Source organism: Nycticebus coucang, chromosome 3 (assembly GCF_027406575.1).
Source record: "Nycticebus coucang isolate mNycCou1 chromosome 3, mNycCou1.pri, whole genome shotgun sequence".
NCBI lineage: Eukaryota > Metazoa > Chordata > Mammalia > Primates > Lorisidae > Nycticebus > Nycticebus coucang.
The window spans coordinates 54,795,596-54,821,678 of record NC_069782.1 but is presented as its reverse complement, the minus strand read 5'-3'; the positions used below and the strand labels follow the sequence as shown (position 1 = coordinate 54,821,678).

The 26,083-nt window shown below is 39.3% G+C and overlaps 1 protein-coding gene across 3 annotated transcripts in view; it reads left to right on the top strand.

Annotated features, from left to right (window-relative positions):
- The first annotated feature begins 20,290 nt into the window (after positions 1–20,290).
- The window catches only part of RAP1B (RAP1B, member of RAS oncogene family), a 43,840-nt gene continuing 38,047 nt past the window's right edge, over positions 20,291–26,083 (top strand). For 2 of the 3 annotated variants that reach the window (XM_053585529.1, XM_053585527.1), the window contains exon 1: positions 20,291–20,494. The gene's annotated coding sequence lies outside the window, so the exon portion shown is untranslated. The remainder of the gene's footprint in view (positions 20,495–26,083) is intronic. The other variant, XM_053585528.1, reaches the window with a different exon arrangement.

Genomic DNA, 26,083 nt, shown 5'->3' with positions numbered 1-26,083 from the left:
GCCAATACCATGCTGTTTGGTTACTATAGCCTCACATTAGAGTATAGACTGAAGTCTGGTACTGTGATGCCTCCAGATTCGTTTTATTTTTTTTCCTTAGGATTACTTTGGTTATTTGGGCTCTTTTCTGGTTCCAAACAAAGTGTAGTATTATTATTTCTAGACCTGTAAAATAGGCCATTGGCATTTTGATGGGGATTGCATTGAATCTGTAAATCACTTTGGGTCATATGGACATTTCAACAAGGTTGATTCTTCCAATCCATCAGCATGATGTGTTTTTCCATTTGTTTCTGTCATCCGCAATTCTTTCCTCAGTGCTTCATAGTTCTCCTCGCACAGATATTTCACCTTCTTGGTTAAGTTTACTCCCAGGTATTTTAGTTTCTTTGTAGCTATTGTGAACAATATAGAGTCTATAACTGACTCTCAGTTCAACTGTTATTGGTAGAAAGAAATGTTACTGATTTGTATACATTGATTTTATATCTTGAGAATTTTTTGAATTTATTTATTAATTCTTGGAGACTCTTAGTGGCATCTTTGAGGTTTTCTAGATACAAGACCATATCATCAGCAAAAAGCAATAGTTTGACTTCCTCCTTCTTTATTTGGATATCCTTTATTTTTTTCTCTCGCCTGATTGCTCTGGCCAGGACTTCCCACAGTGCATGTTGAATGTTAAGTGGTGACAGTGGACACCCTTGTCTTGCCTCTGTCCTTACTGGGAATACTTCGAACTTTTTCCCATTCAGTATGATGTTGGCTGTGGGTTTGTCATATACGGCCTTTATGTTTTTGAGATATGTTCCTTGTATGCCTAGTTTGTTGAGGATTTTTATCATGACTGGATTTTGTCAAATGCTTTTCCTGTGTCTATTGAGATGATCATATGGTCTTTGTTTTTGTTTCTGTCTATATGGCTAATCACATTATTTATCTACTTATGTTGAACTATCCTTGCATCCCTAGTGAAGCCTACTTGGTGATGCTGGATTATGTTTTTTGTTGTTTGTTTGTTTGAGACAGAGTCTCACTATGTCACTCTGGATAGACTGCTGTGGCATCACAGCTCACAGCAACCTCAAACTCTTGGGCTTAAGTGATTATCTTGCCTCAGCCTCCCAAGTAGTTGGGTCTGCAGGCGCCCACCACAATGCCTGGCTATATTTTGGTTGGAGTTGTCATTATTGTTTAGCAGGCCCAGGCCGGCTAGAACCCCCCAGCCTGGTGTATGTGGCTGGCACCCTACACTGAGCTACGGACACCAAGCCTGGATTATGTTTTTGATGTGCTATTGAATTCAGTTTGCCAGTATTTTATTGAGGATTTTTGCATCAATATTCGTAAGGGATAGAACAATTACATGGCTTTGGTATCTATCTGATACTGCCCTCATAGAACGAGTTAGGGAGGATTTCTGGTGGAATTCAGCTGTGAATCTATCTGGTTTGGTTGTTGTTGTTGTTAGAAGACTTTTTATTACTGCTTGAATCTCACTGACTGTTTCCAGTTTTAATCCACTATGGTCTGAGAATATACAAGGTATGATTTTGATTCTTTTAATGTTTGTTGAGACATATTTTGTGGCCTAAGATATGATCAGTCCTGGAGAATGTCCCACGAGAATGTAGATTTGGGGTAGAATGTTCCATAAATGTCTGTTAGGTCTGTTTGTTCTAGGTTCCCATTTAAGTCCTGTGCTTATTTATTTTCTGCTTTGATGATCTGTCCAGCTCTGATACTGGGACATTAAAGTTCATAGCAATTATGATGCTATTATTTATTTTCTTGCTTAACTCTAGTAGAATCTGTTTTACATATCTGGGAGCTTCTGTGTTAGATGCATAAATATTTAGGATTGTTATGTCTTCTTGTTAAATTGCTCCCTCCATAGATGCAATGACTATCTTTGCTTTTCTTTCCCATTGTTGATTTAAAGTCAATTTTATCTAATATGAGAATTGCTAGCCTGCTCTCTTTTGGTTTCCATTTGCATGGAATTTTTTTTTCCATTCTTTCATTTTGAGCCTATTTATATCCTTGTGGTTTAGGTGTGCCTCTGGAGGCAGCAGATAGACACTTGGCTTGTGTTTTTTCAATCATCCAGCTAGCCTATATCTTTTGAGTGGCATATTTATGCCATTAACATTAAGAGATATAATTGATATGTGTGATGCTGTCCTGTTAATAAGTGGTAGTAGGTTGTATTCTGTGGCTTTGTTTTTTTCTTCTTGTATTATTGTTTCATAGAGTTGTGAGCTTTGGCTATGTTGGGTGATTTTACCCTGGTGGGTCTATGTGCTGATTCATGTATTTCCTGCAGGGCAGGTCTGGTTGTGATAAATTCCCTCAATGTTTGCTTGTCTGGAAAAGTCTTAATTTCTCCATCAATTGTGAAATTTAGTTTTATAGGATACAAAATGTTAAGCTGCCAGTTATTCTATTTAAGAAGATTGAAGATGAAGGTCTACTCCCTCCTGGCTTCTCCACTGAGAAGTCTGCTGCTAACCTGGTGAATGGGTTTGCCCTTGTAGGTTAGTTGTTGCTTATGTCCAGCTTCTTGTAGAATTTTTTTCCTTTCATTTTGACTTTGGCCAGGTTTATTACCATGTGTCTTGGAGATGGCCTAGTTGCTGTGAATTTTCCTGGTGTTTGATGACCACCTTGTATTTGGGTGTCAGGCTGTCTGGAGATGCTGGGGAAGTTTTCCTCAATAATCCCTTCAAATAGATTCCCAATACTTTTAACTCTATTTTCTTCTCCTTCAGAGATACCTATAATTCATATACTACATTGCTTCTCTAAAGCCTGCCTGCTTTCTAAAAAGCATGATCTAGGCTAGAATGATTTTCCTGTGCTTGAGACTTGGATAATATCTAGTAGATTACATAGCAAATACTACCATAAAAAATTAAAGCTTCAAAAAATAAATAAATAATAAAAAAATTAAAGCTTCAAAATCAATGTTTTTTTCTCTGCTATTTGCTCTCAAATAGTTGAAAGAAAGCAGCTGAAAATTTCATTTCTCAAATATAAAGGAATTTTTTAAAAAGATACAGAGTCTGCCTGTGTCACCCAGGCTAGACTGCAATGGCATCATCATAGATCACAGTAATCTCCAACTCTAGGGCTCAAGCAATCCTACCACCTCAGCCTCCTGAGTAGCTGGGACTACACATGTGCCCACAACACCTGACTAATTTTTTTGGGGGGAGGGGGTGAGTAGATACAAAGCCTCACTATATTGCCCAGGCTGACCTAGATCTACTGGCCCAATATCCCAAAATGCTGGGATTAAAAGCATGAGCCACCACACCCAGCCAACGGAATATTTTATAATTATTCCAATCCCTTTGTTCTTTCCAGCAAACTTCACAAACCTGAATTTATATAAGGGACTTGAGCATCCATGGACTTTGGTTTCTGCTGGGGTCCTGGATATGAAAGGACAACTGTACTCCCCTGCTTTTATGTCAGTTTTTGTTCATCCATTTATCTGTCTGTTAGCACTTGGGCTGTTTCCACCTTTTGGCTGTTGTGTATAGTATTGCTATACATGTAGGAGTGAAAATATTTGTTCCAGACCTGCTTTCAATTATGTTTGGTATATATCCATTAACTAAGGTATTTTAAATTCCTTTCTTCTCTTTGCTATTAACTAGTTATTCTTTGCTTTTGTTTTTTGTGGATATCTCCATTTATGAAGCTATTTCAAATGTGCAAACATCTAGGGAGATGCTTGCATGTCTTCTCAAGCTTTAGTACAGTAAAGAGCAGCAGGAAGAGGCTGGGTGGCTCAGGTCATGGGTGATGTAGGTGCATGCCGGTAGACTGGCAAACCAGACAAAATTTTTCAGGCCAAACATATTTTAAACATAATTTCCCTCCTCGACTAACATGGCCTTTTGACATGCTTTTTTAAGCAGTAAGGAAATGGCAAGCCTCTGAAGAATGTAGATATAGTTTGAGGGGAAAAGGGATCCTAAAGAAAAAATCCTGTGGTTCTGAGGTCTACTGTGAAGCAGAAAGGAAATGTATAAACACATTAGTGATTTAAAGTCAGTCTTTAAAAAAGGCAAAAAGATGTAATTTTAAAGAGAAAAAAAGAAATTGACAGAATCAGCTAGAGCAGAGCACCAAAAAATACATGCCATTAGAAGGCTGTTTCTGTCCCTGTTAAACTTGGTTACACTTTTATTAGACTCCTACTGAGTAATTGTTTTCCTAAATATATTCACCTTAAGCCAAAATAGCCTACTCCCTGACACACACCCAAGTAGGACCTTTTCTTTCTTTTTTTAATCTAGTAAAGCAACTACCAGAATTGTCTTTGGGTAGTTTTTTCACCCCTGTTTAAGCCGTACTTCATTATATTCTTCATTGCTATGATACCACACCAGATACAAAGGAAAAACCATGAAGCTCTCAGAAAGGGGCCTCAGGCTGATGTGACAGCCTCATATTTCTAACTTAGTCTTCCTCAACCTGCTTCCTAATCCGAAAATGAGGATTAAAATACCCAACATGAAGTATTTTTGAAAGGATCAAATGAGATAAATTCCTTGTATATACAAATGGCTTAGTAACTAATGGCACTTCTCCTCTGGATTTGGGAATGAATAAAGAATAGTTTTGTTTGCTTGTTTTGTTTCATTTTTTTCCCCTTTTTTGTTGCTGTTTAGAGACTCTGCAGCCCTGGGTAGAGTTCCCTATGGAACTTCATTGGAGCTCAAACTCCTGGGCTCAAGCGATCCTTTTGCCTCAGCCTACCCAGGGTGTGGACTATAGGCATGTGCCACCACGCCCAGATAATTTTTCTATTTTTAGTAAAGACGGGGTCTCTCACTCTTGCTCAGCCTGGTCTCCAACTCCTGAGCCTCCCAAAGTGCGGGGATTACAGGTGTGAGCCACCACTACTGGCTTGAATGAAGATTAATTTTTTTGTTGTTGTTGTTGGGGATTCATTGAGGGTACAATAAGCCAGGTTACACTGATTGCAATTGTTAGGTAAAGTCCCTCTTGCAATCATGTCTTGCCCCCATAAAGTATGACACACACCAAGGCCCCACCTCCCTCCCTCCATCCCCCTTTCTGCTTTTCCTCACCCCCCATAACCTTGTCATTAATTTCCTCATATCAAAATTGAGTACATAGGATTCATGCTTCTTCATTCTTGTGATGCTTTATTAAGAATAATGTCTTCCACTTTCATCCAGGTTAATACGAAGGATGTAAAGTCTCCATTTTTTTTAATAGCTGAATAGTATTCCATGGTATACATATACCACAGCTTGTTAATCCATTCCTGGGTTGGTGGGCATTTAGGCTGTTTCCACATTTTGGCAATTGTAAATTGAGCTGCAATAAACAGTCCAGTACAAATGTCCTTATGATAAAAGGATTTTTTTTCTTCTGGGTAGATGCCCAGTAATGGGATTGCAGGATCAAATGGGAGGTCTACCTTGAGTGCTTTGAGGTTTCTCCAGACTTCCTTCCAGAAAGGTTGTACTAGTTTGCAGTCCCACCAGCAGTGTAAAACTGTTCCCTACTCTCCACATCCACGCTAGCATCTGCAGTTTTGAGATTTTGTGATGTGGGCCATTCTCACTGGGGTTAGATGATATCTCAAGGTTGTTTTGATTTGCATTTCTCTAATATATAGAGATTATGAACATTTTTTCATGTGTTTGTTAGCCATTTGTCCGTCATCTTTAGAGAAGGTTCGATTATATATGGGATTGTTGGCTTTTTTCATGTGGATAAATTTGAGTTCTCTATAGATTCTAGTTATCAAGCTTTTGTCTGATTGAAAGTATGCAAATATCCTTTCCCATTGTGTAGGTTGTCTCTTTGCTTTGGTTATTGTCTCCTTAGCTGTACAGAAGCTTTTCAGTTTAATGAAGTCCCATTTGTTTATTTTTGTTGTTGTTGCAATTGCCATGGCAGTCTTCTTCATGAAGTCTTTCCCCAGGCCAATATCTTCCAGTGTTTTTTCCTATGCTTTCTTGGAGGATTTTTATTGTTTCATGCCTTAAATTTAAGTCCTTTATCCATCTTGAATCAATTTTTGTGAGTGGGGAAAGGTGTGGGTCCAGTTTCAGTCTTTTACATGTAGACATCCAGTTCTCCCAACACCATTTATTGAATAGAGTCTTTCCCCCAAGGTATATTCTTGTTTGGTTTATCAAAGATTAGGTGGTTGTAAGATGTTAGTTTCATTTCTTGGTTTTCAATTCGATTCCAAGTGTCTATGTCTCTGTTTTTGTGCCAGTACCATGCTGTCTTGACCACTACGGCTTTGTAGTACAGACTAAAATCTGGTATGCTGATGCCCCCAGATTTATTTTTATTACTAAGAACTGCCTTAGCTATACGGGGTTTTTTCCGTTTCCATACAAAACGCAGAATCATTTTCTCCAAATCTTGAATGTATGATGTTGGTATTTTGATAGGAATGGCATTGAATAGGTAGATTGCTTTGGGAAGTATAGACATTTTAACAATGTTGATTCTTCCCATCCATGAGCATGGTATGTTCTTCCATTTGTTAATATCCTCTGCTATTTCCTTTCTGAGGATTTCATAGTTTTCTTTATAGAGGTCCTTCACCTCCTTCGTTAGGTATATTCCTAGGTATTTCATTTTCTTTGAAACTATGGTGAAGGGAGTTGTGTCCTTAATTAGCTTCTGCTCTTGACTGTTATTGGTGTATACAAAGGCTACTGACTTGTGGACATTGATTTTATATCCTGAAACATTACTGTATTTTTTGATGACTTCTAGGGGTCTTGTGGTTGAGTCTTTGGGGTTCTCTAAGTATAAGATCATGTCATCAGCAAAGAGGGAGAGTTTGACCTCCTCTGCTCCCATTTGGATTCCCTTTATTTCCTTGTCTTGTCTAATTGTATTGGCTAGAACTTCCGGCACTATGTTGAATAGTAAAGGTGACAGAGTACAACCTTGTCTGGTTCCAGTTCTAAGAGGAAAAGCTTTCAGTTTTACTCCATTCAGTAAAATATTGGCTGTGGGTTTGTCATAGTTAGCTTCAATCAGTTTTAGAAATGTGCCACCTATGCCTATACTCTTCAGTGTTCTAATTAGAAAAGGATGCTGGATTTTATCAAATGCTTTTTCTGCATCTCTTGAGAGGATCATGTGATCTTTATTTTTGCCTCTGTTAATATGGTGGATAACGTTTATGGACTTGCGTATGTTAAACCAGCCTTGCATCCCTGGATGAAGCCTACTTGATCATGATGAATGACTTTTTTGATGATAAGCTGTAATCTATTGGCTAGGATTTTGTTGAGAATTTTTGCATCTCTATTCATGAGTGAGATTGGTCTGAAATTCTCCTTTTTGTTTGGGTCTTTTCCTGATTTTGGTATCAAAGTGATGTTTGCTTCATAGAATGTGTTGGGGAAGATTCATTCTTCCTCAATTTTTTGGAATAATTTCTGCAGTACAGGAATAAGCTCTTCCTTCAAGGATTGATAGAATTCTGGTGTGAAGCCATCTGGACCAAGGAATTTTTTGGTTGGAAGATGTTTTATTGTTTCTTTAACCTCAGTGCTTGAAATTGGTCTGTTCAGGAGCTCTATTTCTTCCTGGCTGAGTCTAGGGAGAGGGTGTGATTCCAAATATTGATCCATTTCCTTCACATTGTCAAATTTCTGGGCATAGAGTTTCTGGTAGTATTCAAAGATGATCTCTTGTATCTCTGTGGGATCAGTTGTTATTTCCCCTTTATCATTTCTGATTGAGGTTACTAGAGATTTTACTTTTCTTTTTTTTTTTTTTTTTTTTTTTTTTTTTTTATTGTTGGGGATTCATTGAGGGTACAATAAGCCAGTTACACTGATTGCAATTGCTAGGTAAAGTCCCTCTTGCAATCATGTCCTGCCCCCATAAAGTGTGACACACACTAAGGCCCCACCCCACTCCCTCCCTCTCTCTTTCTGCTTCCCCCCCCATAACCTTAATTGTCATTAATTGTCCTCATATCAAGATTGAGTACATAGGATTCATGCTTCTCCATTCTTGTGATGCTTTACTAAGAATAATGTCTTCCACTTCCATCCAGGTGAGATTTTACGTTTCTATTTCTCGTTAGTCTGGCCAATGGTTTATCTATTTTATTTATTTTTTCAAAAAACCAACTCCTTGTTTCATTAATTTTCTGAATGATTCTTTTGTTTTCAGTTTCATTCATCTCTGATTTGATTTTCGATATTTCTTTTCTTCTACTGAGTTTAGGCTTAGATTGTTCTTCTTTTTCCAATTCCATAAGATGGCTTGTGAGATTGTTGATGCACTCTCTGTTTTTCGAATGTAGGCATCTAAAGCGATGAATTTTCCTCTCAAAACAGCTTTTGCAGTATCCCACAGGTTTTGGTAGCTTGTGTCTTCATTGTTGTTATGCTCAAGGAAGTTAATGATTTCCTATTTTATTTCTTTCTGCACCCATCTGTTATTCAACAGAAGATTGTTTAATTTCCATGCTTTTGTGTGGGGTTGAACGTTTTTGTTAGAGTTGAGTTCCACCTTTAGTGCCTTATGGTCTGACAAGATAAAGGTAAAATTTCAATTCTTTTTATTCTGTTGATATTTGTTTTGTGTCCCAGTATATGATCAATTTTGGAGAATGTTCCATGGGGTGATGAGAAGAATGTATATTCTTTATCTTTGGGATGGAGTGTTCTATATGCGTCTATCAAGCACAGTTGTTCTAGGGTCTCATTTAAATCTCTTATATCTTTGTTTAATTTCTGTTTACAGGATCTGTCTAGCTCTGTAAGAGGAATGTTAAAGTCCCCTCTTATATGGTATTATCAGATATCATATTGCTCAGACTGAGTAAGGTCTGTTTCAAGAATCTGGGAGCATTTAAATTGGATGCATACATATTTAGAATTGAAACATCTTCTTGTTGTACTTTTCCCTTGACCAATATAAAGTGACCATCTTTGTCTTTTTTGACTTTAGTTGCTTTAAATCCACATGTATCTAAAAATAAGATTGCAACTCCTTTTCTTCTGAATTCCATTTGCCTGAAAAATTGTCTTCCAACCCTTGACTCGGAGCTTTAATTTGTCTTTTGAAGCCAGGTGTGTTTCTTGCAGACAGCAAATGGATGGCTTGTGTTTTTTAATCCAGTCAACCAATCTATGTCTCTTCAGTGGGGAATTCAAGCCATTAACATTTATTGAGATAATTGATAAGTGTGGTAGTATTCTATTCGTCTTATTTCGTGAGAGTCCATTGCTTAGTTTCATCTTTTGCATCAGTGTGGAGGTTAGGTTCTGTCCTTTAATTTCTGAGTTCTTACTTTGCTGCTGATCCATTGTGGTGGTCAGTGTGCAGAACAGGTTGAAGTATTTCCTGTAGAGCTGGTCTTGTTGTGGCGTATTTCCTCAATGTTTCTATATCCATAAATGATTTGATTTCTCCGTCAATTTTGAAGCTTAGCTTAGCAGGGTACAGAATTCTGGGCTGGAAATTGTTCTGTTTAAGTAGATTAAAGGTAGATGACCATTGTCTTCTTGCTTGGAAAGTTTCATTAGAGAAGTCTGCGGTCACTCTGATGGATTTGCCCCTGTAGGTCAACTGGCGCTTACTCCTGGCAGCTTGCAGAATCTTTTCTTTTGTCTTGACTTTGGACAGGTTCATCACAATGTGTCTTGGAGAAGCTCGGTTAGAGTTGAGGCGACCTGGGGTCCGATAGCCCTCTGAAAGCAGTGTGTCAGAATCTTTGGTGATATTTGGGAAATTTTCTTTTATAATATTCTCTAGTATGCGGCACTGTACCGAGGGCCATGAAGTGAGACTCTGTCTCTACAAAAAATAAAAAAAAAAAAAAATAATATTCTCTAGTATGGCTTCCATTCCTCTGGGGCATTCTTCTTCCCCTTCTGGAATTCCTATAACTCGTATGTTGGAACGCTTCATAAAGTCCCATAATTCTGACAGTGAACGTTCTGCTTTCTCTCTCTTCTTTTCTGCCTCTTTTACTATCTGAGTTATCTCAAGAACCTTGTCTTCTACCTCTGAAATTCTTTCTTCTGCATGATCCAACCTGTTGCTGATACTTTCCATTGCATCTTTAAGTTCCCTAATTGACTGTTTCAGTTCCTTCAGCTCTGCTATATCCTTTTTATATTCTTCATATCGTTCATCTCTTATTTGATTCTGTTTTTGTATTTCCTTTTGGTTATTTTCCACTTTATTAGCAATTTCCTTCATTATTTCCATCATTTCTTTCATTGTTTTCATCATGTGTATTCTAAATTCCCTTTCTGTCATTCCTAACATTTCTTTATAGGTGGAATCCTCTGCAGTAGCTACCTCATGGTCCCTTGGCAGGGTTGTTCTGGACTGGTTCTTCATGTTGCCTGGAGTTTTCTGCTGATTTTTCCTCATGAGTGATTTCTTTTATCTGTTTCCTTGCCCTAATTTTCCTATCACTTCCTCTTGCTCTTTAAGTTCTCGTGCCTGTGGAGTAAGGGTTCAAGGAGTCCTTTTGGTACAGGACCAGAAGAGTTAGAAGGTTGAAGAGCAAGAAAGGGATGAAAGAAAGGAGGACTGAGTGAAAAGAAAAAAAAAATAGATAAAGGAGAGGGGGTGGGTAAAAGGAATATTGACAAAAAGAAGAGAGGCACAGAAAGAGGGAGACAGAGCAATATAGGTGTAAGTAGGGTACTTTGACACAACCTTAAAAAAAACACACACCTTCCGGGGGTGCCCAGTTGGGTGGTTCCCTTGAGGTCAGCTGCTCTTTGCTAACCTGATCAGACACAGTACCCCACCTCCACCAAGTAGAGAGGAAAGACAAAAATGCTATAAACCAAACCAAAACAAGCAAACAGAAAACGTTACAGGATAAAAGTGGGTGAAAAACCAAATAATAGCGGTAGAAACAGTAGCAAAAATGAAGTTCTAGTTATTGAAAAAGGCAGCAATGGGAAATTATAATTAAACTAGAAAAATTGAGAAAGAAAAAAGATCTGTACGGAAAAGGTTGAAATTAAAAAACAAAACAACATCAACAACATCAAAATAAACCAAAAAACAACCAAACGAAAAAAAAAAAAAACACAACCAAAAACAAAGCAGTATGTATATGTTGTTGAATATTGTCTGGGCAACACGTGGTCTTCTGGGGTATGAGATGTTAATCACAATTCTGATACTACTGGAGGCTGCTGATTTCTCAAACCCCAGCAGGTAAACACCCTAAATCTCTCTTCAGCCCACTCAAAAGGCACGTTGAACTTGTAAATTTGCTGAGCAGAAGCTTTCCCAGGAAAGTGCTTGTCACTGGAATCACTGGCTATCCACTTACCCAGTGTGCCAAAACCAGTCTCACTCTGCCCCTGAGGGTTAGGGCTTCAAGGCAGCTCAGGCCTCACCCTTAGGCTACTCAGTTGCTAGGTTACCAGCTCCCACCCGGATTCTAGCTCTGCAACCCTGAGGGTGAAGCTTGCCAGGGCAGATCACTCACAGTGGCTCCCTGTGGCCCACAGCCAAACACTATTAGCTCCGTCTGGCTCAGCGGCTCAGACTGGGACCCTAACAACAGCCAAAGTTCTCCGCACTCCAGCTCAGGCTCTCCCCAAGGCAGTTCAACTGAGTGCCAAGTCCAAAGACACCAAAACAGTTCACAGGTAAGGCCTTTCTGGTTTGCATTCTCGCGGCTACTGAACTTACAGTTGCAGGCAGGTTTAGACCGATTAAACACACGCAACCACTTGCCGTTTTTCCACTGTTTTAGTCCTCCTCTTGGGGTCCAGAAGTCTCTTGCTGACTCCCTGTATCCTCACAGGGGTGATGATAGGTAGATCCCACCAGCCAGAGATGCCTGGAGTCCTATCTCCCCAGACTCACGGTGCCCAGATGCAAGGAGGCTGTTACTCGGCCGCCATCTTGCTCTCACTCCTCACCTGAAGACTAATTTTTAATATATCATTAAGGTTTTCTTCATATAATATAAAATACACGTGTATAAGAGAAATACTTTCTTAGTCTTGTATTTATAAAGATGTGTAATGTAAAAGTCTCAAGATTTTTTGCCACAATAGGCTTATGAAAGTATTGAAATGGTGCCATATGCACAGAAGCTGAAAAATAAGGAAAGACACATCATGAAAGAAAAATAGAAAGGGAGAAAAACTATCAGATATTTAAAGAAATTTAAGAGCCACAACAAATAAATGTAATGTTTGGACTTGTATGGATCATGACTTGAACAAGCCAATAGTAAAAAGCCATTTTTGATACAATCAGGAAATTTTAAATATAGACTGGATATTAGATTGTGTTAAGGAATCATCTTTAATTTTGTCAGATGTGATAATAGCTTTGTGGTTATAAATGTTATCCATGGGACATGTATACTGAATTATTTATAGATGAAATGCAATGACGTCTTGGATTTTCCTTAAACTACCCCAGTGGGGTTGGGGGAGAGGTAGATGAAATAAAATTAGCAAAGTGAGTGAACTGTTGTGACAGGGTGATGAAGACATGGGGGTCATTAAACTGTTGTATTTATGTATGTCTGAAATTTTCCATAATAAAACATTTTAAAAAATTAACACTACTACTTAGAAAATAGATGTGGAGAGGGACAAAGTAAAAGGACATCAACCAAACAACGTAAACGGAAGCGTGGTCAGATCTGAGTGACCTGGAGGTAGAATCAATAGGATTTGGTGAAGACTCTGGTATGTGGGCTGGAGTAGAGGGAAGTGTCAGATTTCTGTTTTAGGGAGCTGATGCCATTTATGAACATGAGGATGTCTGGGGGAAGGACAGGCTTGAGGAGGTCAACCAGGGAAAGCTTTCCAGGAAGCAGGTGGCTCTCTGCATCTGGAGCTCAGCAGAGAAGTCTGAGCTGCAGATGAGATGAATGAATCAGTGGCATTTAGACGGCATGTAAAGTCATGGGAAGGATATAAAACTGCCCAGGAAAAAGCCTACAAGGAAAGGGCCCCAAACCAAGCTCAGAAAGACTCTAACTCTCAAAGGTCAGGAGGAGGAAGAGGTAGGAGAGGCCAAAGAGAGTGGAGGAAACCGTGAGAAAGAGCTGCTGTGAACACTAAGGGAACAGCCTCACAAATTTGCTCAGTACTAACTGAAATGGCCCTTTCAGAACTATGCTTTAGTCCTTACAGATTAAAACAGACTTGTTTCAAGCTTCCCTAATAATCCATTCATACTTTAATGTACCTATGCTATAAACTTTATAGCACTGTTTCCACCACCTAAGTATTTCTAAGCTACAAATTACTGACATAAACCCAACCAATCCTTACTTTAGAACATAACCAATTCTTAATTGAGAATAGTCATAAGCAAAGCAAAGTGAAAGTTTAATAAACATTTATTGAATTCTTACTGTGTGGGCACAAAGTACTATTAGGCCAGAGGATATAGCAGGAACCAACACACATTGAGAATCTGTTAGGTGATGACAACTCACAGTCATAGTGTGCTTGCTTTGTGGTGAACGCTATTCTATTTGTGTTGTGAATTCATTTAATCCTCAGAGTGCCCCATAACATAGGTATTGTACTTATTTTGCAAATGAGAAAACTCAAATATGAAAGTAAACGCCTCAAGCTGTGTAAAGCATGTATTTGAACACCTGTAGTCTGACTCCAAAGCTGGGCCACTTAACCATTTCATGCTAATACTTCCATTTTTATACCTGATCCCCTATTTAAAATGTTTTTTAAAGCCCTACATTATAAATGTTGTTATGCTCATTTTAAAGACTAATAAAAACAAACCCGGAAAGGCTAAACAACTGCCCAAGGTCACAGATCTATTATAAACAGTTTGGAGAATCTAACCCAGGTTAGCAAGATCCTTTCAAACTACTTTTTAATTCCAACACATAATACCAAGCAGTACAGTAAGTGCAAAGAAGTGTAGGATATAGTTTCAGGTCTGAGGACCTGAGAATTGAGAGAAGACAAAAGCAATTCAATTACTTATTTATTATTTGATAAGTTCCAAACTGGGGCTACAAACCATTATTAGGGGAATTCAGAAAAGGGAGAGACCAGTAGGTCGTGAAGAATGGCTAAGACTCAGATAAACACAAAATACAAATTTCACTGTCTGTATAAAGGGCCATTAAGACTCGCCTTTTAGAATTTGATAATTCTTATTGAGGCATGTGATTCATACACAGGACTTGGGGGACCAGAAACTAAATACTATCCTAACGATGGGGTCACAGGGGTGTCTGACTCTTGCATGCCTTAGGCATGTGAGCTGTTTTGATTTGGGGACCACCTGAAAGATTCTGGAAGTACTTGTACATGGATTTAAAAGCTTTTGATAATTAAAATTTCTTTTGAAAATTTTATGATGGGGTTATTTTATGAAGTTGCCGTTTCCAATGGTTTTCTGCATTTAACTCACTCATGGTAGCTCTGGAAATTTCATTTTTATGGTTTTTCTCAGCTAAGGCTTCAGAAGGGGAAAATTTAAGTGTAATCTGTTCCTTACATCACAGACATTAGCAATGACAAAATTATAAAACTGTTAGATTTATTTAATGTGGTATAAGCAAGTTTGGTGGTCAAGCCCACAAGTGCTAAAATGGAGTACAGACAGAATTTGAAATGTATCTTGAGACAAATAAGCAGCTATTATAGTTATAACAGAGTAGAAACATGCGACGCTGCTTCATTTTTCTTATACATAAGTACATGTTTTCTCCAAATCAGCAATATTAGAGGAATACAAACTACTGTAGGAGAATGTTAAGTTCTAAGTTGTTTTTCCATAATAGCAGTAGTTCAATATACTTTTACCTGGTCTCCTGTGTGATTAAGCAATGAAATTTATAAAATAAGTACATAGAGTCTGGAATACAATATTTGACAAAAAAAAAAAAAAACAGAATGAAACTGCCTAGAAATTTAAGCCAAGGTTTTTCCTCTTTTGCACCCAACAAGCAGCCTTTCTATCCTCCTCCATCTCCAACTCCAGCAACAAATGGTGTTGCAAAGATGCAGAACTGTGTTTATATGCCACACACTACATCCATATACATATATTCACATACACACATGCGTACACACACACGCACACGACAGAGGGAACGCCAGTGAGAAAGCACCTTGAAAGGGTCAAATTCAGTATCATTCATTTGTAAGTGAATATAATAATATTTAAGGTTAATGAATATTAATGTTATTGACAACCATTCTTAATTGGAAGCTAAATACCATGACTCTGCAGGTAAACATTAACTGTCACTTAGGAAAATTTTCAATTTGGATCTTTTCACCATCTAACTTTAGATTTGCAATAAGACAGCTACTTATGTGAACTTTTGAAATAAAACTAAAAAAGCATAGATGTTACTTAAAGTTTTGAGAAAGCAAATAACATGAAAAACTAGAAATATTGTATCAGGTTGGGCAGCGCTTGTGGCTCAGTGAGTAGGGCGCCAGCCCCATATACCAAGGCTGGTGGGTTTAAACCTGGCCCTAGCCAAACTGCAACAAAAAATAGCCAGGCATTTGGCGGGCGCCTGTGGTCCCAGCTACTAGGGAGGCTGAGGCAAGAGAATCACCTAAGCCCAAGAGCTGGAGGTTGCTGTGAGCTGTGATGCCACAGCACTCTACCGAAGGCGACAAACTGAGACTCTGTCTCTAAAAAAAAAGAAAAGAAATATTGTATTAGGTTAAATACAGCACCAGTTATGAGTGAGAATACTGTTAAATCACTTTCTCTAAGGCAGTGGTTCTCAACCTTCCTAATGCCGCGACCCTTTAATACAGTTGCTCATACTGTGGTGACCCCTTACTAGCAACAAAAATAATTTTATGGTTGGGGGTCACCACAACATGAGGAACTGTATTAAAGGGTTGTGGCATTAGGAAGGTTGAGAACTACTGCTCTAACAGGTGAAAAATTAACTTTGAGCTTCTTCTTGTCCCATAGGCTAAGATATGGCTATTTTCTACACACTACCTTGCAACAATTCTGTAAGGTAGATGTTATTACCCTCATGTTATAGATGAGAAAACTAAGACTCAGCACTGACTCTCATATCTTTCACTATTCCACATTATCTTAGGAATAGAAAATTCAACAACTATATCTTGAATAACTATTACATAGAAAGCACCATGCCAGGTGCTAACGGAGACAAATGTAAGAAATATACACCCTGGGGCAGGTGCAGGGGCTCATGCCTGCCATCCTAGCATTTTGGGAAATCAAGGCAAAAGGATCACTTGAGTTTAGGAGTTCAAGGCCAACTTGAGCAACAAGTGAGATCCCCGTCTCTACCAAAAAACAGAAAAATTATCTGAGTATGATGGTACATGCCTATAGTCCCAAGCTACTTAGGAAGCTGAGGCAAGAGGATTGCTTGAGCCCCCAGGACTTTTAGCCTACAGTGAGCTGTGATAACCCCACTGTAACTCTAACCTGGGCAATAGAGCAAGATCCCATCTAAAAAAAAAAAAAAAAAGAAGAAGAAAGGAAAGGAAATAGGCTTCTTGATCTGGATTTTATCTTTTAGTAATTTGAGGGTCAGCTACATAATTTGAGGGACCTAGTACAAAACAAAAATGCAAGTTTCCTGTTCAAAAATTATTTAAAACATCAGATAGTGATATTAGAGCATTACATCAATCAAGGGCCTAGGTTACCACATGGTCACATGCCCAAGAAGCTGGCCCTGAGTACAGGGCTCTGGAAACTATGCCCTGCTGGCCAAGTCCAGGCTGCCACCTTTTTTTATGCAGCCATAAACTAAGAATTATGTTCACTTTTTTTTTTATGTTCACATTTTTAAATGGTTAAAAGAAAATATTTTGTGACATACAAAAAACTATATGAAATTCAAATTCATATAGTGTCCATAAACAGTTTTATTAGAATACAGTCAGGTTCATTCTTCGTGTACCTATGGCTGTTTTTGTGCTACCATTGCAGAGTTGAGTGGTTACAGAGCTGAGCAGCTGCCACAAAGACCATCTGTCTGGCCCATAAAACCTAAAATATTTACTATATTGCCCTTGACAGAAAAAGTCTGAAAACCCCCATTCTAGTAGGAATAATGTAAGTAACCAAGGAAAGGAACAATCAGGTGTTACAGAGATTCAAAAGAAAAGAGGCCGCATTAGGTTACTCATATCAGGAAAGATGCTCTTTCTTAAAGTAGATAAGCCTTGAGCAATGGGCAAGGTATTTACAGAACAAGATGGGGTGGGAAGAGGCATTTTAGGTGGAGGATCAATCGTCTGTGCACAACCAATAGGTAGAGAAGCAATTTATATTGGCAAGATAAACAGTCTACTCTGAATGTAAAGCAGTTTTAAGGGAAAGGGAAAAGTGAGACACAAGGAGCTTAACTTTATTTTGATAGAACAGGGGAGTAGCTGAGGCTCTTTGAGGAAGGGAGTTACTTGCTCCATATGCTTCAAGGTAATTCATCCAGTAACAATGTGTAGAGTAGATCACAGCAGGAACAGACTGAAAAGGTCCACCAGGCTGCAGAGGTCCAGGAGGTGAGAAGTTGTGCCAGGCTAAAGCTGGCAGGTAAAGATCACTAAGTACTATCTTAGAAAAGAAAAAGAGGAAACAATGAAAGACCTTGTCAAATTACTATCTGATAGATGTGCCAGTTGGTGGGTTATTCAAGAAAAGGCAGAGAGGAGTGTCAGCTTAAAGACTAGGTAATTTGAAAGATGATGATACCATTAACAAAGGAAAAGGAAAAGAAACTGCTTTGGTGACAAAGATGTTGAGTTCATCTTTGTCATCTGACCAGTTAAGTTGCTAGTAGAATATACTAGTGCAGATGTCAAGAAAATAGAAACACCCTCAATGAATCCCCATCATTTAAAAAAAAAAAAAAACAGAAACAAAGGGCTCAAACTCAAAAGTGAATTCAGTGCTAAATGCTGCGGATCATAGTATTCCCTGCTCACGGGTAACCATATTATATGAATGCAATGATTTCTGGTGTAATAGAAGAAAATTATTTATTTTAAATAAACCATTCAAAATAGCTTATTCATTTATTTTAAATAAATTATTTTAAACATTCTCTCAAACTCTAAAGATTCTAGCTTCAGCCCAGGCGCAGTGCCTCACGCCTATAATCCCAACACTCTGGGAGGCCAAGGTGGAGAGGATCCCTTGAGCTCAGGAATTTGAGACCAGCCTGAGAAAGAGCAAGACTCCATCTCTACTAAACAGAAAAAAAATTAGCCAGGTGTTATGCCTGGTACCAGTAGTCCAGCTACTGGAGAGGCTGAGGATCCCTTGAACTCAAGAGTTTGAGGTTGCTGTGAGCTATGACGCCGTGATACCCTACCCAGGGCAACAGTGTAAGATTCTGTCTCAAAAAAATAAATAAATAAATACCCGATACTAGCTTCAATCTTCTAAAACTGATTTTTTTCCTGAAAAAAAAAAAAATCAATTGCCCAAAGGCTAAAGAAAGTTTTTTTAAAAAAAGGAAGGAAAGGAAAAAAACACAGTATTCCTAGGTAACACATAATATCATGTCCACGAGCTCCAACTTTTAGGCTTTCAGACTTCTCACATTTTCATGCAGTAATTGAAAGTTAGTGAAGTCAAATTTATTTGTCATTATTTATCAGAATTTATAACAATTCCAACAGAGTGCTCTTAAATTTGCCTTTGAAAATTCCATTTAGAGTTTTTTAAAAGAGTGAATGTTAAGTGTTCTCATCACAAACATGATTTGTGTTGGTAATGCATGTTAATTAGCTAGATTAAACCATGTGGATTTAATACATTCCATGATGTGTGTGTGTGTATATATATATGTACATATATGTACATATACACATAAAGTATATATATTTTACTGTCTATATATACATATTACTTCAAAAGATCATGTTGTACATCATACACACATAGAATTTCATCGGTCAATCTTAAAATATTTAAATAAATTTGAAAAAAGAAAGGTTGTCTAAAGAAGTAGAAATTATCTAAATAGGAAAAATATTCAATTAACCTAAATTGCAAAACACCTAGACACACATGAACCCATTAAGACAATTATTACCAATGCTTATTTATTCACTTGGTAGCTTAGTTATCTTCCAAATTTATCAAGTTTGCGAAGATGTATTTCAAGAATTAATTTACCCGGGGCCTAGTTAAACTGCAAACTACGCAACTCTTCAATGACCCTCAACCCCTTTTCCCGGAGCTTTGCTTTCTCTGAATCTGTTTGCCTATAAGATCTCTTCGCCTGGCGCAGGAGTTAATGCCCGCAATCCCAGCACTTACGAGGCGGAGGCAGGCGGACTGCCTGAGCTCACAGGTTAAGAGACCAGCCTGAACAAGAGTGAGACCTCCTCTCTAACCCGGCGTTGTGGCGTGCGCCTGTAGTCCCAGCTACTTCGGAGACTGAGGCAAGAGAATCGCTTGAAGTTTCAGGTTGCTGTGAGCTGTGACCTCAACACTGTACCAAGGGCACCAAAGTAAGACTGTTTCAAAAAAAAAAAAAAACTCTTCAATAAAAGCTCTAAATTAGCTGCTTGTGTGACTCAAGTTCCCTAAGTTCCTGCCCTTTTGGAAGGAAGACCCCTTTGGAACAGTAGAATGTTTTCTGGTGCTCTAGGTCCTATCCTAAACCAACCTAGGGGTGACCCTGCAGAGCCACCGAGGCGCCCAAGCCCCGCGTTTTCATATGCAATTTATTTTACTCACATAAACAGTGTCGATTTGAGCTCAGGGTACAAACGGGTAGGGACCGTTAGGCAGGGCAATATGGAAAGGGTTCGCCCAGCTTAAGAGGAAGAAATGCTCGTCTATCCCAGAGCAAGGCCGTTCCAGGAGCGGGAGGCTGCCCTGGCCCAGGCGCCGTCGCGAGACCTCTCGGCGTGGAACCGCAGCTCGCGGTTATTCCTCGCTTGCTTCGTCCGCGCGGAGGGCGACGCCCGCGCCCGCGTTCCCACGCGTGGATGACAAGTCATACTTCGCATTAACAGGCCCGTTTTGGGTTTCCAAGGGTTTCTCAGTCCTGCGTCCCACCGTACCGCGCCGAGGTGGGGAAAAGCCGACATGTGGTTCCGCCCCCCGCCAGACTGCGCAGGCGAGGCCAACCCCGCAGCTGAGGCCCGGGACAGGCGCCACCGAAGCCAGGCCTCTGACGCCGGGCCGGCCGGCATTCCGGCGGCGCCAGAAGCCTGCGCGGGGCCCGCGGCCGGGAGCCGGCGCGCGGCAGCCCCGCCCCCACGGACCCTCCCCTTCCCGAACCGCGCACCCGCGCGCCCCGCCCTCAGGCGGAAGCGAGAGCGAGGCCGAACGCCTGACGTCAAGGCGACACCACCAAACCTCGCCCAGAGTCAGGCGTGTAAAGCAGCCGGAGCGGCGGCAGCGGTAGCGGCAGGATAGCCGTGGCGCCGGTAAGAGCGACCCGGAGGAAGCGCGGGGCGACGCTGGCTGCGGGGACCCGGTGACAGCGTGAGAGGTTCGCGGAGTGCGTGCGTGGCCCCTGAGGGGAGCGGCGGCGGCGGCGGCCGCGCTGGGCGGGGGCCGGGCGCCGGCTGAGGGGAGCTGGTGGGGCGCGGCGCGGGCCGGGCCGGGCGGAGCGGCCGGGGCCCGGGCGGCGGCTGTCCCTTGGCGTGCGGCAGGTGGCGCGAGGCCCGGCGCGCGGCCAGCGAGCGCGCTGCTTCCCGGGCGGGCGAGGACAAACCGCCGCCGCGAGGAACAGCGCTTTACGGAAGGGGTCAAATGTCTGAAACATGGCGGAGGGAGTGAGAGCCCGAGGACCTTCCCGCACGCCCGCGCCCGCCTCGCCGGCTGCCTGCCCGTTTCCGCCGGCTCCCGCGAGGGCTCGTTCCCCGCCCCGGAGCCCCCGTGCCGTTCGTTGTGGTTCCCTCCCGGGTTTGGGTGGAAGTTAGAGCGGAAACCAGAAAGTTGTCCTTTGCGGAGACGAGCTTCCAGCAGCCCCGAGCCGGGGCGAGCGGCTTCTGGGGGAAACCACTTACCGGCGCCCCGCAGGCTCGAGCCTGTCAGGGAAAAAGTTTGCCCGAAGCCGGGCTGGGCTGGCTGGCTTCATTTGTTGCGGGAAGTGGCTGAAGGAAGGCAGCGGAGGGAGCCCCACCTAGTCTGGCAGCAGCCACCGTGCGCATAACTGTTAAAGGGGCCTTTCCCCTCGGCAGCCAGAGGAAACCTCTTTCTCTTTACACAGGCAGAGAAAATGCAGGAAGTTTGTCGTCTTCTCTTTTTCGCCATCTCTTATGTGTCTTAATTCTAAAAGTCTCAGCGCCATGAATATTATTTAAAACTACTCTGAGTCCTCGGGGTTTATGTTTTGGGTTTCTTTTCTTTTTTTGAGAAAAACTGATGCCTTTCGGAGAAGAGATGATCTCTGAGAGTGAGAGCAGATGGTTGGCTTCCCCTTCGCCTGTCCCCCCTCCCACTCTCTTTAATAATTTAGAAAAAAAGATTTGACCCTGTAACTTCGGATTGGTATGAATTGAAACTGTTCTGTATTGCACTAACGGGCTGTTGACGCCAAAAGAAGGTTGTGCTTTTCGTTTTTAAAGTTAATTGCATCTAATAGAATTTTTCTTTTGCTGGTAGCATCTCATGTATACCGAGTGCTTATAACTTAAAGCTTCTGACTCGTAAATTAATAATGTCACCTCTCTGTTTTGTAATTAGAATGCCGTTTGGACTCTTTAACAAGCCTTTATCTCAGCTAGAAGTAACTTGTAGAAAAGGAAGATATTCGTTTAACTTAGAGTTTATATCACTTTTAAAAGCTGACTCTTGAAATAGTATTTATTGAGTCATATTGAAGTCATGGGACTTTTTAAGAGCCGGAAGGGACTATTTAGATCATCCAGTCCCACCCTGTCGTTTTATGGAGGAGGAAACTGAGGCCTAGAATAGATAAGATAACCAGTTAATGGTCTCCTGACTTTTAGGACAGTAGTCTGTCTGTGGTGGACAACCTGGAGGACGAAATACAATATTTTTGTAGTAAATTACATTTTGCAGAGACTGTTATTCCTAAATCATACTTTTAAAAGACAGCTTAATCAAATAGTAAGATGAATCACTTGAGTAGTTTCATCCCCAGGTTTTAGGAGAGAAAACTAATACCCAGATTAAATAACTTCAAGAACTCAGAACCCTGAATGATCTTATTTGAGCCTGTCTATGCTTTTAATCTCTGCGCTACATTAGGTGTTTTCACTTGTTTTGTGAAGCTGCCTTATCTGAGGAAGACCCCAAATAAATGGATGGAACACATAGAGACTGTTTGTTTGTTGTGTGCCAAGTGTCACTGTATGACTGCAGAGCCCAATACTAAACTGGCTTAATCAGCAATGTGGTATATAGGACATGAAAATGATTGCTGTCCTCTTACCTTCTCCTACTACCCCCCACAAGCCACTGAAAGTCATGTCTCTTATTTTCTACCTTCTGTTACCATTATATAAACTTATTATCTGTTCCACTAAATTGTAAACTCCAGCAACAAAATATGTATTTGTTCTTTTGTATGCATTAAAGCACTGTACATATATACCTTGCACGTTGATGCAACACTCATTAAATGTAAGTACGATGAGGACAATGACTGAATCCAATTCATCCTCCGCTGATTCTTAGTTTCTAGCACCTTGCCTGAACACATGTAATGTTTAGCCTTTGAATTTAGGGGTTAAAGGTAGGGCTCAAACTCAAAGAGGATGTTTGAAGAGAACAGTTCCACATGGCTTTGGAATCTCTTTTATTTTACAAATTGTTTTACTTTTTATCCTCAAAAGAATCCTTTACAGTGGAAAAGTGAGTCGCCACAGGAAGAGCCACCCTGTAAGCAGGATCTGGTAAGGGGTGGTTAAGTTTTAATCATTAAAAAAAAAAACAAAAAACTTGATCCATCTATTTGGGGATCTTTTCAAGTGTATCTTCCCATAATAATTAAAATTTAGTAACTAATTATGCATGTTTAAATGCAAAGTCTCAGAACTGAATAAAAAACTCATGTTCAAGTTTGTTTGCCTTTTTTGTAAGTACTTGATAAATATTTATTGAGGAAGTGAAATTAATCCGTGAACTTGGATCTAACACAGAGAATTTGGCAGAATTTACAAAAATATCATTTTTTCCCAAAAAAGTTTCAATCGACAGTTTTATTACTGCATATCAAGATTTTACTGATTTGTGTCACTTCCCTAAAAATACGAAATAATGTGTTCCTGAGTATGTTTGTGTTGATTTGCAGTGTCAAGATTTGAGTGGTACTGGGAATAGTTGCATATTTATGAACTAGCTATTCTAAAGCTGTTCTTTCTTTTATAGCAGTGATGTCATATGTTTACTCTATAGAAAACTTTGGTAAAGATAGAGCTCTCTAAGACAGGGTTGTAACTAAACACATGCCTTGATTTCTCCCCCATCACTTTTGAGGATCCCATGGTCTTGGAGATCAGGCTGAAGTTTTTACTATTAGCCTTTCGAATTGAATTTCTTTCAGAATAAGTTAAGAAACAGACATTTTGGCTGATGCAATAGTTCATTTTAACATGGGACAAAATTTTTATTTGTATGAACAAGAATGTGCTGTTCCATAGCTTACCCTTGTGCTGAAAGCGGATGTTTTTCACTATTCGTAGATGATTTGCAGTGGTATTGAAAGGTACCATTTGAGGACATAAATCTTTTAATTTACTGAATCTTTATAAATCTCATGAATGCAATAAAAGCAATAGCTAGAAAGAATAGAATGAATTTGTCCACTTGCAGGAAAAACTGACTTAGTTTATAATCTGTTGTACTTTGTTCAGACCTACTTGAGCACTGGATTTAAGGCCAGTCTCCTAGTATCAAGAATTTGTACTGTAAAAAAGAAAAGTCATGAGAATTTTGGTGCTACCTTAAAAAAATCACTTTTCAAAATCCGTCACCAACAAAAAGATGTACTTTACATACTTCCTAATAACTTTTGTGTTTGTTCTTAATGTTGGTCAAATTGAGCCTACAGAGCAACTGATTATTGCAGTAGCAATTTAAAAAGATTTTTTTCTTTTCTGTTAGTAGGTAATCAAAATTTTTGACTCCTGCCAAGGAGCTTTCAAACTTCTAAGTTTAGGGGAAACGTACCAGGTTTTGAAATAATATTTAAATTACTTCTCTAAAGTAAAAATATTTGCAACATGAATTGCAGAATTTCCATCTTTTTTTTATTATATAGAAGGTCAGTATTGGACTGGAATATCACTATACAGCTTAAAATTACTTGATTGTATATGATGTACTTGAATATTAAAAATAATTTCACTTTTAAATTAAGAATCTTAGAGGGTAAGAAACTATAAAGAGTAATTATTTAATCCTCTGAGTTTTGAGTTTTATAGTAAACTGGATCTTAAAGCTTACTCTTAGAGTTATGCTACTTCGTATATGTTATATAGTAATGAGACCTTTTAAATTTAAACTGAATTCTGATGTCATGAAATATCTTGCTAGGTGATCTTTTCCAGTGGCAGGGGATTGAATGTTTTTTAGCTGTGGTACAGATAGACTGAATAAAGATGTTAAAGGGGGCATCCTTAAAAACATTTAAATAATTTTGATCACTTTACTGATTTACAGACTCAGCATTACTTACTATATAACAGAGCTTCTGACGAGAGTTTTTCTGTGGTTGCTCTGAAGCTTATTTTGGTAAATGTATACCTTTAATTATTTGAAAAGGAGAGCTTTATTCCTGTGCATCACATGTGATTTATACTGAGGGGTGGAAATGAATGCTGAACTGTATTACAATTAGGTCCTATGTCCCAAAAGGTTAATCGGGGGCATGAGGACACTCAAATGCATAGAAGTCCATTCTTCTTTTTTTACTTATAAAAATTAGTGAAATGCTAAGTAACTATTTTGAACATATACACATACAGTAAACTGATTGCCTCATTGATAGATTACCTCTGCCTGTTGTTTTCCTCTTCTTTGCCAGTGGGAAGGGAAAAAAAACAATGCTTTGTCCATTCAATAGCAGTATTTGGCTGAAAACTTCTGGAGAGGAAATGGGAAATGCTCAGTAAAATAAAATCATAACTTGTGCCTTCTAAAATTTATCCTTTTCACATTGGAATATATTTTTCAAAGTTACTTTCTACTAAATTAGGAGACTTTCTAATTTCTCAGTTAATAAAATTGAAGGTGTCAATAAAATTAATGTGTTATTTTTATTTAATAAGTAGTTTTTAGGTGTCAAGTGGTATGTATCTTGCACCCAGCTGTTTGTTACCTTGTATTTTACATTTGCAGTGAGAATGTGGACTCTTGTATTGCTTTATCCTACAGTCTTGGTAGCTGCCGTTTCTAAGATTTGTACCTTAACAATAAGCTTCTCAGTAGCAATAGCAAAACTCAAGAATCCCTCTGGAATCTTGAATTCTGTACTGTACAGGAATAGGAATGAGGCGTATAAAGTGTCTCCCTACTGCTCTTGAAGTTACTGAACTTGAGATATTGTATTGAATTTGTGTTGATAAGAGTAACTGGATTTCCAAATGTTTATTTTGTAAATTTTCTTATTAAAATGATTAGAGTATGGAAAAGTGTGAAGAACAAAATTAGTATCCCCTCTAATCCCATCCCTACAATGATTTTTTTTTTTAAGGCAGAATGTTTATTTCCCTTTCTGAAGGATTCCAGCCTTCTTGCTTCCTCAGTGGGAATGGTGGCATATACTTTTTGGAGTTGTTAAGGATTAAATGGAGTATTATTCCTAAATGCTTTATGTGCCATGAAAGAATATACTAATGTAGTATTGGTTTTTGTTCTGTAAAGCTTTTATTCCCCCAAAGCCTTGCTTAAGATTCCCATTAAGATATCAATAGGGACTAAGAATATTTGTGATTTTTGAACAGTTTAACAAATTGTCTAGCTCGATGATTTTTAAATGTGGTCCAAGGGATCCCGGAAATCCCCTAGACATTTTCAGGAAGTCTGCAAGTGCAAAAATTACTATTTTTATAATAATACTAAGAATTCTTAGCCTTTTTCACTAGGTACAATTGACATTTGGCACAAG